The sequence below is a fragment of the Vulpes lagopus genome, chromosome 15, assembly GCF_018345385.1.
Source record: "Vulpes lagopus strain Blue_001 chromosome 15, ASM1834538v1, whole genome shotgun sequence".
NCBI lineage: Eukaryota > Metazoa > Chordata > Mammalia > Carnivora > Canidae > Vulpes > Vulpes lagopus.
This window is the reverse complement of record NC_054838.1, coordinates 20,149,122-20,164,412: the sequence shown is the minus strand read 5'-3', so window position 1 is coordinate 20,164,412 and position 15,291 is coordinate 20,149,122. Positions and strand designations below refer to the sequence as shown.

Here is a 15,291-nt window from a genome sequence, read left to right as displayed (position 1 = left end):
TGTGCTCAAAATCATTGTTTTGTAGGTTAGAAAACTGAAATCTAAAAAGAAGTAAATGTCCAAGGGTCACAGATCTATTTAGTGATAGAATCAGACAAGAGCTTACATCAACGGATCCCTGATCCCTGGTCTAAGCAGTCATCACCCTCTCTGTGTGTTAGCAGAGACTACTGCAGGGTCAAGGAAAAACATCCAGGGCTGGTGGCCAAGGCTGGGCAGTAGAGGAATCAAATAGCAGGGTAGATAAGGAATAATTTAAGGAGTACAGGTCTCCCCAATATCCCTCAATACCTCCAGTGCCCCAATGCTCCATGTGAAAGAAAAACACAGGAATACAGAGAGACCTGGGTCTAGGGTCTGTGAGGGCTTTGGAGCATAAGATAAGTGATTCACATTCCAGGCAGAGAAGATGCATCTGGGTTGATCTAACAATTCCAGAGACAGCAATAAGTAGTTTCTAAGCATGACGGAAAGAAGTCAGCCAGGAGCATAATCCAAGAAAAAAGAAACAGCACAGCTTAAAACAGCCAAGAATGTTTTACTTTTATCTCCAAGAGAAGCTATGTGATTGTTGGCCATACCTTCACCACAGCTGCTAAGAAAACTGCATAACCTCCACAGAAGGCAAGAGAACTGGGAAGATGAGAGATTAAAGTAGACCTATAGTTCTAGTGTCATGGAATAGACTCTGGACCAGGAGTCAAGGTCCTGATTTTCAGTACTATTACTGCCATATGTCAGCTCTGTAACTTGAAGCAAATCATCTATTTCCAAGTCTTAGTTTCCTCTATGTGTAATGAATATACTAAAATCTGTCTCAAAAGATCATTATGAGAATCCAATGAGATACAATATGTGAAAGTCCTTTGTCAAGAGCTGAAAATAGTAATACTATATCCACTGAATTGTAAGAAATGAATAACCCATTTGGAGGAATCTGGTTAAGAGCAACAGAAACTTCAGAGATTCAGAAACAATGCATTTGATTTGACAAGGGATGATATATTCATCCAATGAGTGGGTGTTATATAGTAGTAAACCAAAGACAAATAGTCAAAAATACCATATCCTCTCCAACATTGCTTCCCTCTTTCCTCCCAACCACACGCTATTCCCCGAAGCACCCCCAGGGAATATTTCAATGTGTGTTGGTGGTAGGGGAGGAAAGGTCAGATAGTATCAAGAAATGTGGCTCTGATCACCTGAGTGTCTGCTTCAAATTATCCTCAAAGCTGCCCATCCTTAAGCCTCTGCCCACTTTGTGGAATATGACAGTATCTTCAGAACAGTTTAAGAAATAATTACCTCCAACGCCCCTCAGGACCCAACAAATATCCCTCATCATAACCTTGTGCCTCAAGGAAAAGTATGATTCAGTAGGCTCAGCTCCTTTACTTCTATCAGGAAAGAAGGTTAAGGGAGGTAAGAGGTCCTAGAACCAGAATAATCCAGGACACAGAGTGAAGTGCCTCCATAAATGTTTCTCTATGACTCACCCTGTGGGCTTCAAAGAGGAACAGATTTACAAATAGCTTACTATTGAACCAGGACTAGAAGGATATTTGCCTGCTTGAGAGGAAGTAATTCTCACACACCTGATCTCTCTCTTGCCTGTGTCCATATAACACAAAAGGTCCAAATAGACTTTTAATGATGTACACATCATCAACACTGATGGTATTTCCAATTTCTCCCAGTGATATCAAGACCATGCATTTTCACCCCAGACAGTCTATTAGATTATCCAGATCAGGAAAGGTTGGTGGAAAGTTAATTTGTGGATGAAGCCTATATGTATCTCTCCTACTTGGGCCTACCCTTAGCCATTACTCACCAAAGAGCTGCACTGTTTAAACTACAGAAGGATGAGAAGAAGTTAAGCTACCAGTCAAGTTCCAAGAATAGGGTATTTAATGGGCACCTTTCCAGGCATTGCCTGTAGGGATCCAAAATGAAGCTCCCACCACCCAGACACCAATTAGTACTTCTGCCTCTTCTTCAAACAAAGGTTTAACAAGATCTCTCTTACTGGGGCCCCTGGGAAGAGCTGCAGCAGGGAATATTTTGAACAGTGTACTCCAGGGTGCCATGCCCAGAGACAGCCAAAGTCTTGCAGCCAGAAGCAAGGTAAAGTTTCCTACCATTGGGAGTAGGACCAACTGATGTGATGGCCAAGCAAGATCTGATCTAGGATGAGTGAGGAAGAAAGCAGGGATGAGGAGGGCCAACACTAGGATCAACATACAACATTACGTAAATGATTCTCCCCCGACCATTCTATAGGTGGAACCATGAGAGAAAGAATGGATTAATAAGTAAAAGACTTTATGAGAAAATAGAACCTGGCCAGGGAATAAGAGTGAAGACAAAGTCAAATACCTGAACTCAAAATGATAGGTATAAGAATAGGCCAAGTCTTGTAGATATTACCATCTATACACTATCTCACCTTAAGTGAAATTACCTACAACTCGGTCCCTTCTTAACCAATCCCTCTACATTTGACTCTCATATCAGCCACCAAAATCACTCCTGGAAATGGTGCTAGGTTAATCTATGGGAGAATATTCAAGAGTATGAAGGATCTGGATTGAGAAGGATTCAATAGATTAAGAGGTATTTTAAAAATTGAATGTGTACAGTTTACACAAGAGAACACTTGTGGTGGCGTGCAAGATTTTTCATGTGTTCATCAAGTCTGGGAAGAAACTCCCTGTGAGGGGAAAAGTTATTTTTTATGGAGCCAAAGTAAAAAACAAGAACAAATTCATGCAATTTTATAGTTCAGGACTCAGCGAGACTTGTTTATCTGCAAATGATAATCCCTTATCAGAAAGGCAAAGAGCAACCCAGGCTATCTGGGAAGGGAACAGCACAAGGTTTAATGGGAAGGATCAGTACCCAAAATCAGGTCATCCATTTCTGAGAGCCATACTTTAAGGGTACTGACCCAGTTCCAGAAAGAAGAGGACATAGTAGAGGTCGTTTCAGGTAGAGCCAAGATTAGGAACCCTAGCCTAAAGCAGTCAGTTTTCTAACAGAGAAGTCAATATGGAGAATAGTGAGCTTAGAGCAGATGATGCTGTGTTGTCTGAGACTTCAGAGAGAGGTATAATTAAGCAGAAAATACTGGCCCAGAACCCCAGCAGAGGAGGAAGGAGTAGGCAGAACAAGTAGCAAGAGCAATACAAAGCCCAGTTTAAAAGGCAATGGTAACAGACATAGAAATTCAGGCCCAGAAAATAAAGAAAAGTCTCATAACTAGAACTCTAGATTAGTGTGACTATCGATTGGCTGACTAACACTCTGGACCTTCACCTAAAGTCAGAAATTGTGTAAAATATTGAAAGATGGAATTGGCCAAAGCTCCAAAAATAGTCACAAGTACTGGGATCAATAATTTGTATTGAAAATATATATTTCCTGAGCTCCTCTTAGGGTTGTGGAAAGAAATTCAGAGATTTTAAATGAGGTCAAGTGGAAGATACACATCAAACTAAGGCGAAGTACCACCAAAGGTAAAGCAGAGGCATTCGGCCACACCATGGAGAGATTAGAACACCCAGGAGAGAGAGCATCTAATTATACCTGTGGGGATCAGGCAAGGCTTCACAAAAAAGGAAACATTAAAGAGGGAAGTTGAAGAGTAGAATAGAATATTCCAGAATGACTCATTAGTACTAAAAAGGACTCCAAACTCACAAAGTATGAAATTCTGGATGAAAGGCTAAGAGAGCAATATTGAGGGAGCAGTGCAGAGGGATGAGGTTTGAGAGGAAGGTTGACCCTGACTGTAGCAGGTTTTGAGTACTCTGCCCCACAGCCCTACATGGTAATAAGAGGACAGTGGCACAGATTGATTCACACTTTAATACGTTTCTTTCACAGACTTCTGGACATAAAATGATGTGATATCAGAGTGGGTGAGAATTGGTGAAAATCTGGAAGAAAGCATTGGCAATGGGGTAATTTGGAGGAAACTGAACTAAGTCTTTATGGCAAATTCTATTAAACTCTTACAAAAGAAATCTTGGCAATCCTTACAATAGAAATAACAATGCAGGGTTGGAGAAGATGGAGGAGGAGTAGAGGCCTCAACTCATTCGATCCCACCAACTTACCTAGATAACTTTCAACCAGTTTCAACCAGTTCTGTTCTACAGTTCTGGTCTCTACTTCATTGAGTTCTGCTCAAGTCTTTATGAACTCTCTTCTTCTGCTGGTGTAGGTTTTATTTGCTGTTCTTTCTCCAGTTCATTTACCTGTAAGTTTAGCTGGTGTATTTGAGTTTTTTTCCAATTTTTTGAGGGACGCTTGTATTGTGATGTATTTCCCTCTTAGGACTGCTTTTGCTGTATCCCAAAGATTTTAAATGGTTGTATCTTCATTTTCATTAGTTTCCAAGAATCGTTTTAATTCTCTAACTTACTGGTTGACCCTTTCATCTTTTAGTAGGATGCTCTTTAACCTCCACGTGTTTGAGTTTCTTCCAAATATCTTCTTGTGATTGAGTTCAAGTTTCAAAGCACTATGGTCTGAAAATATGCAGGGGACAATCCCAATCTTTTGGTTTCAGTTGATAGCTGATTTGTGACCCAGTATGTGGTCTATTCTGGAGATAGTTCCATGTGTACTTGAGAATAATGTATATTCAGTTGCGTTCAGATGCAAAGTTCTGTATATATCTGTGAAATCCATCTGGTCCAGTGTATCATTTAAAGCTCTTATTTCTTTGGTGATGTTGTGCTTAGAATATCTGTCACTTGCAGAGAGTGCCGTGTTGAAGTCTCCTACTCCTAGTATATTATTATCTAAATTTGTCTTTACTCTGGTTAATTGATTGATATACTTGGCAGCTCCCACATTCGGGGCATAAATATTCATGATTGTTAGGTCCTCTTGTTGGATAGACCCTTTAAGTCTGATATAGCATCCCTCTTCATCTCTTACTACAGTCTTTGGGATAAACTTAAATTTATCTGATATGAGGATTGCTACCCTAGCTTTCTTTTGAGGACCATTTGAGTGGTAAATGGTTCTCCACCCCTCATCATTAGGACCTCCAGTTTAGGAGTTCCTTGTAATTAGGATTGCATCTCATTTAATTGACTTTTAATTTCAGCCTGATTATATCTAATTTCTGCAATCATGAAGTTTGTTGAATCCTTTATGCTTTTTTTCCAGACCCACTAGTAGCTTTATAATTGTGCTTCTGAACTGGCTTTCTGACATTGAATTGTAATCCAAAATTCTATAATTACTGTGGCAGAGAGTACAGTTTCTGATTCTTTCTTTTGTGGTGAGTTCTTCTTTCTAATCATTTTGCTCTGTGAAGAGTGACTGTATGAGTGGCCTGCACAAGAATATCACCCACAACCTAAGTAAATTTTCCCAGATGTTTCTGCCGAGGTCAGAGACCAGAAATTGAAAACAAAGATCAGAACAAAATAAAACAAAAGGACCACTAAAGTGAAAAATAAATTTTTAAAGATTTTATTTCTTTATTCATGAGAGACACAGAGAGAGAGAGAGAGAGAGAGAGAGGCAGAGACACAGGCAGAGGAGAAACAGACTCCATGCAGAGAGCCCCATGTGGGACTTGATCCTGGGTCTCTAGGATCTCGCCCTTAACTGAAGGTGGCTCTAAACCACTGAGCCACCTGGGCTTCCCGAAAAACAAATTTTAAAATAAAGTAGTAAAAAATAAAAGGCCAAGAATCCCAAAGGAAAAAAGAAGAAGAATAAAAGAGAGAGGAAACAAAAGGGTGTGACTGGGAGAAGTTGGTGGTGATGAAGTTGTAGTAGAGGGAGAATGTAGTTTACCTGAGTGGTTCTAGAGGGTGATCCTCTTCTTTCCGGGTATATTAAGTTCTGTATGTTAGAAGATGCTTAGTCCCAAATTTATATAAACCAGAAATACTTGTAGAGGGCCCCAACATTGACCACCAAAACATAAATGAGATAAAATAGGGGGGCAGAATGGGAATGAGGAATTTCACAGAATGAACCAGCATGGTATACCACTTGGTTCTGGGTGTATACTGGTCATGTTTTAGAAGGTATTAACTTCTGCCATTGTAAAACAAAATAAGGCAGAGAAAACAAAAAGCAAACAAACAAAAAAAATATATCTTGTATATCTCCCAAAATTAAGTTGAGTATGTTGAAGGGAATCTAGAAGTGGAAAATATATCTAGGACCTGTCATTGTAGAAATATGAAAGTCAAAAAAAAAAAAAAGAAAAAGAAATATGAAAGTCAAAGAGGAAGAATCTTAAAAATGAAGAGGTGGTAAAATATTGTAGTTAAGGTGGGAAAAGAGAAAAAATTGGAAATTTATAGTATGATATAAAAACGAGTTGTACTGGAAAAACGAAGAAAAAAAATAGGAGGGGTTTCCTCTGATTCTATATACTGTAAATCCTCGACTTCCCCTGGAGCTTTCCAGCGCTGCTGGACCAAGAACTTGCTCTTCCCCTGACCTTCCAGCTGGTCTTCTGCCAGGTGCGGGCTGAGTGGGAGCTGTTTACCCTGTGAGGCCTCTGTTCCCTGGCAGCCCCGCTCAGTCCCAGGCACAGGGTGACACCAGGAGGAACAACAGCACTGGCAGTAGCCAGGTCTCCGCCCTGGAGTCAGCTCCCGCAGTAACTCCCGCAGTCACTCCCGCAGTCTCCCAGTCCACGCTGGCCTGGATGCTCCGGGGCCACGGGGGCGCCGATCTGCACAGCTTGGGTGAGCCCGGCAGCAGGAGCGTCCTCGCTGTCCTGTGCCCTCCCCGCCCCGCCTGCCCCAGGGGAGCGCAAGATACTGGGCTGTGTCCCCTGCGCCCTGGGGTCCGGGGTCTGAGCTCCTGGAATCACGCTCCCGGCCCAGCTCCCGAAGGCAGCAGGCCGCAGCCCCCTCCCGGAGCACCCCCCGAGCTGCTCCCGAGGCCCCGCCGGGCGCTCCAGCCCTTTACCCGCTGGGCCCGCGGTGTGGGGCGCTCTCCCCGGGCGCGCTTCCTCTGTTGGTGACCCCGGGGACCTGGGGACTCCTCTGCCCCTCCTGCGGTTCTGCCCGAGTTCCCTGCGAGCGCCTTTCCCTCCGGGAAGAATCCGGTGCAGATTTTTAAAGTTCCTGCTTCTCCAGGGCGGGGCTTTCCTGCCTCGGAGGCTCTGGCCAACCCGGGCCTTAGCCCGGCTCCTCCCGGGTGCCCTCCCCCACTTGGTTCTTCCCCACCCCACCCCACCCCCGCCTTCCTACCTTGTTAGAAGCAAACTCCTCTCTGTAGCATTCCAGCTGCTCTCTTTAAATCTCAGGCCGAATTCGTAGGTGTTCAGGATGGTTTGAAAGTTATCTAGGTAAATTGGTGGGGCCAGGTGACTTGGGGACCCTACTCCTCCACCATCTTGCCCCTGTTGGAGAGTTGATTAAAGTAGTTGAATTTGATGCTGATATTTTTACTATATATTATTATACATAACTGAGTACAGAGTATGGTGTTATAGCAACAGAAAGAAAAAAAGATTCAATATATTTATTGAACATCTATGATCAGCCAGCTACCCTGAGAGAATTGAGGAATAAAATAATGGATTAAATAGGCACAGCCCTGCTCTCACAGAGCTTAAAGTAATGGAGAAAAGAGGCATATAATTCCAATTGTAATTCTATCCAAAGATTGATAAAAGGGGAAGTTTTGGACATTATGGTTGTACACAGGAGTGGGATCCAAAAAGACTTGGAAAATCAGGGAAGGATTCTTAGAAGTGATACCTAGGTGCAAAGCAAAAGATTAGTAGAAGTTACTCACATGAACAAAAAAGGGCTCATGACGAAAAAAAAAAAACATCAATAAGAGAAAGGATAAGAACCATATGATCATTTCACTAAATGCATAAAAAGCATTTGACAAAGTCCAAAATCAATTCATGATAAAACCCCTTAACAAAGTAGGTCTGGGGAGTCCAAATGTCCTTCAGTTAACGAATGGATAAAGAAAATGTGACATGATAGATAGATAGATAGATAGATAGATAGATAGATAGATAGATATAAAATTAAAAAGCTATAAAAAAGAATATTATATGAGTAATATACAATGGAAAATTATTCAGCCATAAAAAAAGAATGAAATCTTGCCATTTGCAGGTGACATGGATGGAGCTAGAGTATTATGCTAAGCAAAATAAGTCAGAGAAAGACAAATACCACATGATTTCACTTAGATGCGGAATTTAAGAAACAAAAGGGGAAAAAAGAGAGACATCAAGAAACAGACTCTTGATTATGGAGAACGAACAAATGGTAATTGGACAGGAGGTGAGTAGGGGGATGGATTAAATAGGTGATGGGGAGTAAGGAATGCAGTTGTCATGAGTGCCAGGTGATATATGAAAGTGTTGAATTACTATATCTTACACCTTAAATTAATAAAATACTATGTGTTAACTATCTGGAATTAAAATAAAGCTTAAAATTAAAAAAAAAAAAAAAACAAGTAAATAGCTAACTTTAAAATTAAAAAAAGAAAATTTAAAGGCAGAGTGACCACCTAATAGGCCTTTCCATGGGACTGGGGGCTGAGTACTTCTATTACTTGAGCCAAGCTTGACATACCTCTAAGAGCTTTGGGGGCCATTTGGGGCTATGGCAAAAAGACACCATGCCTTGTTGTACACAGGAACAAAGATTACAGAGAGCCTCATAGAGGACCTAGAGAGTAGCCGAGAAGGTCTATGGCAAGTCTGGGCCTCCAATCTGTGAAATAGCCTAGGCCCCAAGGGAGAGGAGAAGTTATACTCCCAGCAACAAAAGCATAAAAGACAGATGTAGCCAAGAGAATAGAAGCAGCTATGGAAGGCAGTTCCATTAGGGGAGGATCTCTACAGGACCTCATAGCAGGAAATAACCAGGGGCCAAGGGAAAGAAGAAGGGGGCCACTTTCTTGCTCTGTGTTTCTAGCTCTGGGTTCTGGTTGCCCTGCCTCTCTTTTTCCCCATTCTTGGCTTTCTCACTTTGCTTTTTTCTTTTGATCCTCCTGAATTTGGCCTTCTTTTTCTTTAAGATCTTTCCTACAGAGACAAAAGTCTGAGATATGGAAAACAAGGGACAAACATGACACTGAGTGAGTAGAAACCCCTGCCTAACAAAAGAGTAACCAAAGGCTACCTCTCAGAGCCTGACCGAGATATGCTATCAAAGCTGAAAGAATGGTGCCAGCAGGAGATCCTTGCATTTAAATTATGGATCCAAGATCCTGAAAAGAGATAGGATTGAATTTGCCCATTTCTGATTTTTTTTTTTAAATCAAGAACTAGAAATAAACATCAAATCACCAAAACTAATAGAGACCATTCATCAGAAAACCATTAGCCAGTGACACTGAAGGGAAAGTTCTAGACATTCTACTTCAAGTCCAGACTTAGACACAGATGTTGACTATTGCTGTTTCCTTGTTTAGAAACCTATAAATAGAAACCTATAAATTGTTTAGAAACCTATAAATATTTTAATATGATGCAAAATAAAAAGTTACAATAGGGGCAGCCTGGGTGGCTCAGCGGTTTAGCACCGCCTTCGGCCCAGGGCCTGATCTTGGAGATCCAGGATGGAGTCCCACATCCGGTTCCCTGCATGGAGCCTGCTTCTCCCTCTGCCTGTGTCTCTGCCTTTCTCTCTCTCTCTCTCTCTCTCTCTGTTTCTCATGAATAAATAAATAAAATCTTTAAAAAAAAAAACTTACAATAGTCAAACTTACCTAATGGTAAGGATATATATTCTTCTATTCAAAAAAATGTGAAATGGAAAAATTTACTAAAAAACCATTAGCTTTGGAAAGCAATAGTGTAAAAGAACTATATTTTGAAAAGTATCTTAAAAAATAATAGTTATCAGAAGGTTTATTAGGTAACTGTAGCCAATTAGGAAATAACAAAGGGAGACAAAAGTAATAATAATAGAAAAAATTCCAAAACTATCTATGACAAAAAGGAAAAACAGATTTCTGACTGGAAAGAGTCAATGAGTAAAGATGTGAATTCCTCTATAATTAATTTGTACTTTTAAATATAATATTCCAAAAAAAATCATTTTAATTCATTTTACTTTAAAGCATTTTTTTGAAGTAATACTAAGGGGATGCCTGAGTGGCTCAGTGGTTTAGAGTCTGCCTTCAGCCCAGGGTGTGATCCAGGAGTCCTGGGATCAAGTCCCACATCGGGCTCCCTGCATGGAGCCTATTTCTCCCTCTGCCTATGTCTCTGCCTCTCTCTCTCTGTCTCTCTCTGTCTTTCATGAATAAATAAATAAAATCTTTTTTTAAAAAAATGAAGAAATACTAAGAATCTCCCCTACCATGTGGTAAATACGTTATTCAATTGGTAGTGACACTAAAAACAGAAAAGACTGTCCTGGGAGGCAGTGTTCTTCGAATATATGTTGGAATTTAATATATGACCAAAAAAGGGCATTCAGAACAATGGGAAGAAAGAAGCCTCATTTACTGAATAGTGCTGAAACAATGGTTTAACTATAAGTGGGGAGAAATTAATTTAGATACTTTTTCACTACATGTGAAATTTCCAATTCTTTTTTTTTTAATTATTTATTTTAGAGAGAGAGAGAACAGGGAAGAGGGGCAGAAAGAAAGGGAGAGAGAAACTCAAGCAGACTCCCCACTGAGCATGGAGCCTGACACAGGGCTCAATCTCACAACCCTGTGGTCAAACTGGAGCCAAAACCAAGAATTAGACACTCAATCGACTATGCTATCCAGGTATCTCTGAAATTTCCAATTCTTTTAAAAATTAAATTTTCATAAAGAATATGCTAGTGAATGTTTATTAAAATACTAGATTTTACATTATTAAGAGTCTAAAAGTCACAAAAAATACAAAAGTACAGTTGTTATGACCACATAAAAGTTTCTGTATACATGTGTATAAAATCATTTTTTAGAAAAGATAGGGCATAATGGAAAATGAATTGGAGGAAATATTTCCAGAAAATTCAAGAGAGGTATATATCTTCTCTTAAGGTATATCCTTAAGATATTATGAAATCCAAAAAAAAAAAAGATATAATGAATCCATACAAATTAATAAGGTTGTACTGTGAGACTCCCACTGAGTATTAAATGAAATAGTGTTTTTCAAGTGCTATGAGATATGTTGCACATAAAAACAAAAGAGAAAATCAGTGAGGAAGCACATAAGTGGAAAATAAATCTTTGAAAATGTCAAAGTTAAAAAAAAAAGAAAAATATCAAAGGTCACTCAATAGTGAAGTGAAAACTGAACCAAAATTGAAATATCAACTTTTACTTACTCTATTAATAATTTTTTAAGTTAAAATTCTTAATTTGGGTTGTGATGAAATGGATGGATATGGTGAAATAAACACAGTCCTGAGCAAACTGTGGTTCTATACACAGATACAGTGTATCTATGAAGCAAAATTACAGTAAACATCAAGAGCATTAAAATACCCATATTCTCATACAGGGGCAAAATAACTTCTTGAAAAATAATTTGGCAATATCAATCAAAATCTTTCTTTTCCCATTTCACCCCTCACTACATTCTTAGAAATTATCCTATAAATAAACTTATACATATGCATAAAGATAGATGAACAGGTACATTTAGTTCATCAATTTTTTACTGTAACAAAATACTGGGAACAAATTGAACGTCAGAAGTTTTCATTAAGTTATCAGATGCCCATGTGTCAGGAAATCATGCACGTAACAGTGAGGCATATCTAGTTTGTGATATGGAGTAGTCTCCAAGATAATTAAGAAAGAAAAGGAAAAAAAAAAAAGAAAGAAAAGGAAAGGAAACAAAGGATAAAGGATATAATTAGTATGCTAACATTTACTTTTGCCTTTTATGAGAAAACATATGTATATTCTTGTTCATGCAAAAACTATCTCTGGAAGGACTCCTATGAAACTAAGTTACTGGCTGCCTCTGGTAAAAAGGAAGAGATTGGGGAGACCCAAGCACAGAATTCTTCTGCCCATTGTTTACATTTTTTTATTTTATTTGAATTTTAATCATGTACATGTATGACACTTAAAAACAAAATACTACTGAAAATAAAATTTTAAGACGGCTATGGTTTTTGTATGTATCACTTTTATATCGTTTTTAACATTCTACTTAAAGGAAACAGTCTGAAAATAAGATAGTGATGAGTAAATTATGGAACAGCCAAATATAGAAAAAAAGCAGTCATCAAAGTTAAGATTCTACATTGCTTTTAATGATACTGGAAAGTTATGGTTTATTTATTCATCCATGTTATAAATTTTTACTGAGTACCTATTTTATGTTCTAGAACACACTACTAAAATACAAAGGCAAGATACAATTTTCCTCATATAATAATATAAACTGCCTAAATATAAAATAGAAAAATGGAAGGAAACCAAATATTAATATTTGTTATCTGTTAGTGAAAAGATTATTCTTGATATATATTTGAACATGTTTATTAGACACATAAGTGGTAATGATAAATGGTTATTCCAGTTTTTATGTTTAGAACAAATTTTGGCTTGTTTTATTCCTCCTCTGTGGAATATATTTCCAGGAGCAAAAAAAAGTTGAGGGCTATTCACACATAAAATAAACTGGATCATTGGTAGGAGTCTGCATTATGAGGATCCTGAGCTGAACTTTCAAATGCAACCTTCTTCCTATTTCAGTTTTATGGACAGACACTAAGAACAGGGCATCTGTATCATGGATCCTTCCACTACTGTACCAACAGTTGCAGCCTCCAGATTTCCCAGTTCATCCTCCTGGGGCTCCCAGGCATTCATGAGTGGCAGCAATGGCTCTCTCTGCCCGACTCTGCTCTGCATCTTAGCTCTTGGTGCCAGTCTCTTCATCGTGATCACCATCCAACATGAGGCCATGCTGCATGTGTCTAGTACCACTTTCTGGGCATACTGGCAGTTGTGGACATGGGCCTGGCCACCATGATCATGCCAAAAATCCTGACTATCTTCTGGTTTAATGCCAAGACCATCAGCCTCCCTGAGTGCTTTGCTCAGATTTATGCCATCCACTGCTTCTTGTGCACAGAATCCCGTACCTTTCTCTGCCTGGCAGTGGACAGATATGCAGCCAATTGTCACCCACTTCGATACCCTTCCATAGTCACTGAAGCTTTTGTGATCAAAGCCACAGGATTTATGGTGCTTAGGAATGGCCTGTTTACTATCCCAATGCCTATACTGGCTTCCCAGTCATGTTATTGATCCAAGAATAAAATTGACCACTGCCTGTGCTCTCGTTTGAGAGTCACCAGTCTGACCAGTGATGACATCACTGTGAATAAATTTTACCAACTGATCTTAGCATGAATCCTGATTGGGAGTGATAAGGCTCTGGCTTTTTCTTCCTACGTGTTAATCCTTCGCTCTGTGCTGAGGTTGAACTCACCAGAAGCAATGTCAAAGGCTCTCGGTATCCATAGCTCCCACTTCATCCTCATCCTCTTCTACACAGGTATCATTGTGCTGTCACACACCTTGCAGAGAAAAAGATTCCCCTAAAACCTGTGCTCCTTAATGTGCTGCACAATGTTATCCCCCCTGCACTCAATCCCATGGTCTATGCACTCAGGATGCAGGAGCTCAGATTGGGCTTCCAGACACTGCTTGGGCTGAGTGAAAATATGCCCACTAAGTAACTCCAGCTTTAGAAGGCCATTAAGGGGTGAGGAAAGAACAGAGATTTTAGATTCACTAGACCTGGGTTATAATCTGCCTTTATCTCTCACTAGGAAAAAAAAAATAGGCCACTAAAATCATGAAAACTGTCAGTCTCACTGATCAAAATAGGCATATGAAAATTATAATGAAATTTCCTGTTACTAAAATAAGTAAGAACAGAAAAGTGAAATGTTGCTGACCACAGATGCTATTCTGAGATTAATACTGTTATACACAGCTGATAGGAACATAAAGTGACCCAAATGTACCAAAAAGAAATTTGAAAAAATATACTGAAATGTTCATAAATGTTCATATTCTTTTCTCCAGTAATCCTGTTTTTAGAAAAATATCCAAAAGGAATAGTCTGAATGTATGCAAAAATTTATTCAAAAAATTCATTAATAGTAATAGAAAATGAAGACTTTAAAACTGTTTACATGAATTGACTGTAACATACATATTTGTGCATTTTTCATGTCATTTCCATAATAAGGAAAATAAATTTATTTTTAAAAGACAGGAAAAAAGTTTTATTTTTGTACCAGATAATCTTAATAATAATAATAATAATAATTAATGGTTAACAAGTACTAAGTACTTTTCATAGGCCAGATAACTGAGATCCACACAAACACACACACACACACACACACACACACACACACACACAAAACCTGATTTAATACAATAACCCTGTGAGGTGCATATAATATTATGCTAAAGGATATAGGGCACTGGGAGTTACAAAACTTGCCCGACTAGCATAGTTTTCAAGTAGGGTATCTGAGATTCTATTCCTTGGAAGTCTGACTGCATAAACTTTGCACTATTCTCCCTCTTATTCTTGCTCTGTTCCAGAATTTCCACATGATCTTGAGCAACTTGTAAAGTCTCCCTCTGTTTCAATTCTTCAAGTTGAAAGTGCTAATAATCATAACATTTTGCTAAATCAAGTCACAGCATGCCATAACAAGCAAAAGAGATAATAAAGAAAACAGGCTTTGAGATATAATATGGAAAAACTTATCTAATTCTGTGGCAAAGTTTTCTTTCTAGGAAAGGAAGAAAATAGTCCTAAAAAAATGCCCTAGAAAATTAGCTCCAAATAACCAATAAATTAAATCTAAATTAAATTTTATCATTTGCACATCTAACAAAAATGTGTATTTTTAAGTATAAGAACTCAGATCCATGTTCATTTTGTACCTTCTCTGACCCTGGGACAGGAATTCTGCACATGATAGTTACTTAATAGTTGATTGATGATGTAGTTGGTCAGAGGTATAAGATAGTCTGCTGACCTATGTATCAAATATCCTGGACCATGGTATGAAGAATGACTTCAGAAAGTTTTCACAAGTCCACCTTGAAGAATAACTTCTTAGATGACAACTCAGGACTGAAACAATACCATGAGTTCATCCTACCAGGGAAGTGAGCAGCATGGGGCAGCACAGCAGATGTGCAAGAAGTCAGTCCATAATGTGAAATGAGCCATCCTAAGAGTAACGATTGGAAATTTACCCATGAGCAGAGACTATAAACTTTCTCCAAAAGGAGCTATTACCTCACCCTTGACCAACA

The 15,291-nt window shown here is 39.0% G+C and overlaps 1 pseudogene; it reads left to right on the top strand.

Moving 5' to 3' along the window:
- Nucleotides 1–8,282: 8,282 nt before the first annotated feature.
- LOC121476096 lies at nucleotides 8,283–13,682 on the top strand (annotated as a pseudogene).
- Nucleotides 13,683–15,291: the final 1,609 nt, after the last annotated feature.